Source organism: Seriola dumerili, unplaced genomic scaffold (genome assembly GCF_002260705.1).
Source record: "Seriola dumerili isolate Sdu_G_001 unplaced genomic scaffold, Sdu_1.0 BDQW01000122.1, whole genome shotgun sequence".
NCBI classification, from domain to species: Eukaryota; Metazoa; Chordata; class Actinopteri; order Carangiformes; family Carangidae; genus Seriola; species Seriola dumerili.
The window spans coordinates 3014101-3018240 of record NW_019174377.1 but is presented as its reverse complement, the minus strand read 5'-3'; positions in this window follow the sequence as shown (position 1 = coordinate 3018240).

Here is a 4140-nt window from a genome sequence, read left to right as displayed (position 1 = left end):
TTCTGGGAGAGTCGAGCAGGTCAGTGAAACGGTGCTTTCAGGGCTGTCGGAAATCAGAGCGATAAGTTATTATTATGATGAGTTCTAATACAACAAATACACGGGGTTATATCTGGGCGTATAGTGAATTATTGGTTGTCAAGATGTGACAGTTAGGGGTAAGGGGTTAAGTGATGAGTATCATTAATTATAATTATTCATAATCATGTAACATTGCTGCCTGATATTCAAAGTAAGTAACAGCTGTTTCCTATGTTTCCATTGTTAGTTTTACACCTTTACCAAGTTAAAACATCAGTAGGTCTTCATTATTTTTACCTCTGCCACAACAGCAGAAAGTACTAGCCATATAGATCTAGCTATTACAGTAATCTTCCACAAATTATTTTCGTTAGGTGCCAGAGAATTAGATTACAAGTACTAATAACTAATAACAATATGGGTCTTCATAGTTTCCCCATTTTTCAACTTAACTGAAAGACTAACACAAGACTAGTATTTCTATTGTTGTTTACAGATGATGCCTTCCCTGTGGCTACAGAGGATTGCTATCGCCAATGTGCATAAGAGCAGTTAACAGAAGGAAGTCATGAGGAGCATGAGCAGGCATCAAAATGCCACATCACCTCTCCTGACTGCATGGTATACATGCAGTGTATATTTAAACATCTTCTATTTCTTTATAATAATTACAGGAAAATTACATCAAATATAGAGAGATAAAGTGCACTTACAAAACATGATCTTTTCACTTTTTATTCCACCTCGATCCCTTAAAGCCCTGCATGAGCTGAGGTAATGAAAATCCCTACATTATCACTATATTTTTATTAAATTTTACACAGCCTTCCATCCTCTTCCCATATGGCCTGCCTTCCACAAGTCTTTAAATGTACTCTTAGCTGCTGTTCTGATCTTAATACATTGTGGTATTTCCTAACCTCTAACATGATTCCACTGAAAATGTGGCTGCTCCCTCTTGCAGTGACAATTTTAACTAAAATTGGCTCCACCACACCTACTGTGTCAAGAAACCGGCCCCCCACTACAGTAACATATTACTACCATCTGTAGCATACATTGTCATTTAAGGAGCAGCAGTGCCCCCTACTGTTCCAAAAAGAAGCAAACACAAACACATACACACGTACATACACACACGCACGCACGTACACTCACATGCTCCCATAAGTCCCAGCTCCTAAGCATTACACTGTCTTGTTTTATTCCAAAGAGAGGCATATAAACCCGTAACAGAGCTTTAAGTACAACATTTTAAAGGACAAGACAGGAGAAGGGAAGAAGCATGACGAGACAGATGAGAGAAGAGAAAAAGAGGAAAGCAGTGGAGAGGGGAATAAGGAGATGTGACAGAAAAGATAGGGGGGTAGGAGTAGTAAACTATAAAAGAACAAGGACAGGTTAAGGAGAAAAAAGAGAACAGAAAAGAAAGGAGAAGACAGAAATGGCAGTATCAGGTTTAACCGGATATTATCTATAGAGATGAAAATCAATTGGGGCATAGGGAGAAGGAGAAAAAGGAGGGGGAGAACAAGAAATTAGGTGATCAGATGTAACAAGTCCTTATTGCACCTCTAGGATTTGATAGTCTTTGTGATGGCTTATTTTTATAACTGGAAGAAAAAACATATAATTGAAGAGGCATGAAAATGATTGAATTTATGACTCATAGAACAATGTTGCACTGGCTTTTGTTAAAACTGTTGAACTTCATTAGCAAAAAAGTGTTGTCTGACCTTTTGAAAGGATGAAGGAATGTACTGAAATGCAAAGGAGGATCAGAGTGGAACTCAGAGGCGATGAAGGACAAGCACAGAGAGAAAGAAGGCAGGAAGAACTGAAGAGATGGCTGTAGTGTATGGTGTTAGTGTGGGGGCAGAGCAGCTGTTCGACAGCAGATATCAATCTCTCCCACAGAGGAAACACATCATGTTGCACAATTCACCAGGGATCACAGCTAACACTGCAGATTAGCTGTGTGTGCATATATGAGCATGCATTTTATGATGATAATTGTTATTTGAAAATGGGATGTCATGCCAATTCATGGTTTGGTTAAGATGATAGTGCATATGATAGCCCTGGTAATTGCTACAGAAGTAAATGGCTATGTAATCCAGCTGTTAGAAAGAGCCAACGTGATACCACCATCAATGGTTGAAAAAGAATTAACATCCCTCTCTTAAGTCAAATTACTATTGCAAAAATGTAAAAAAATACTCCAGCACAAGCTTCTGTATCAAAGTAGGAATTTGACATGCTGAACTTATCTTCTTGTTGAGAGTTAGATGAGAAGGTCAACACCCCTCTCTCATATGTACATACAATATGAATCAGGCAACTCCATGTTTTTCACACTTTTGATGAGTTATAATGAAAAGATGCATTTATGCAGCAAAAGAAAGAAACTGTCCGTCACTATTTTCCTGCAATTTCTACAAGCTTAGTACAAGACAGGAGGTTTGGTGGTAACCTAATAAGCTGCTTGCACAGAGTTGTTTTGTAAGAGGAGGACAATTTATTATTTATTTTTTAAAATATAAAATCTTAGTCCACAAATTAAAAAATACCTATAGCTGTCAAATAAATGTAGTGGAGTATAATGTCTCTCTCTCTGATTGTGGAGTAGAAGTAGCAGAAAATGAAAATACTTGACTAAATGTCCATAGTTGCTTTCCCCCACTGGGATAAACACATTCTGAGTCACATTGGAAAAGGCTGGGTAGACAGAATGAGTAGATAACCACAGCCATGATAGCGCTTAATTAGCTAGACAGTTTCTGATAGCTTGTGGAACGCCATTTACTGCTAATGCTTGAGCTGAGTATGCTGAACTTTTGTCGCAAACAGTTTTTTTTTTTTCCCGCTGACCGGGCAGCGTTCAAAAAACAAAAGACTTCAGGTCAAGCAAAAGCAAGTGGTTCAGCAAAGCGAAGCATACCTGAGTCTCTGAAGAGGAAAATAAAGGCAGATGAGATTAGTGCATATCAGGGTGAAGTCATCACAAGGTCTTGGACTTATGTGTGCCAATGGACATGGTGTCTTCCAGGGTCGTGAAGAGGCCAAGATGTAGAGCGCTTATGAGAATGTTTGTTTCAAAGTCCAGAGAGGAAGATACTTAATATGAACCTACATGACAAGGTGAGGCCATCAATCTCTTTTGTTTTTAAATCTTTCAACTACTCAATAAGCAACCATAGACATCCGCACAGTTCATTTAAACATACCAATATGTAACATGAAAGCTGCATGTCTACCTGAGTGTCCATCTGGTGAAAATATCAAACAGTTGAATGAAACCTTGGTAGGATACTGACCTGAGACAATCCTCCAACATGATGGGTGTGATTAATACTTTTCTCCCCAGATCAGCTTCTTCAGGCATAATTTTCAATTGGAAAAGCAAGGAAGATTTACAAAGTGGATGCAGCAGTTGGGGCTTGGAGTGTAGTCCTGCTGGGGTTTAACTACTCCTGGAAGAAAAGAAGGGAATTGTCAAAGATGTAAGCAGAACCAAAATTCCCTCAATATCCAATCCAAGGTGTTCTATATGACAGGATTTTCAAAAATTGTTGCATCTGTCAAACATCAATGCTTTTGTGTGCCAAATGTTTTGTTGAATTTAAAAAATACACATAAATCATGCTGATTACTGTACATATGCAATTAATGCAAGAAAAAAAATTATGTAATGTCTTTGAAGTGATAAAGGGGATCACACATCTCAGTCCTTGAGAATATCCTGAGAACAGAGTTTACCTTGACTCTCTGGCAGCTGAAACCCACCACACAATTTTTGCCCATTGCCCTGCAGCATCTTACTGTCCAGCCAAAATGAAAAGCACTTTTAGCTACATTAATTTAGCTATATCATCCTAACCTAACCAAAGTTGTGTGTCAACAAATACAACAAAGCAACCTTGTGGACCAAAACCTCTGCTATTGCCATCTTTCCAAATCTTGTCAGATCTCTAGAATATTTTCATGGGTTAAATCCTACAAGTTCCTCGACTGTAGGATTCATGGGAGACTCCTGCTGAAAGTCAGCTAAGACGCTTCCAACTCTCACGATCCATGCAGCTTGTCTGGCCTCTTCGACATGATCACGATGCATAAATA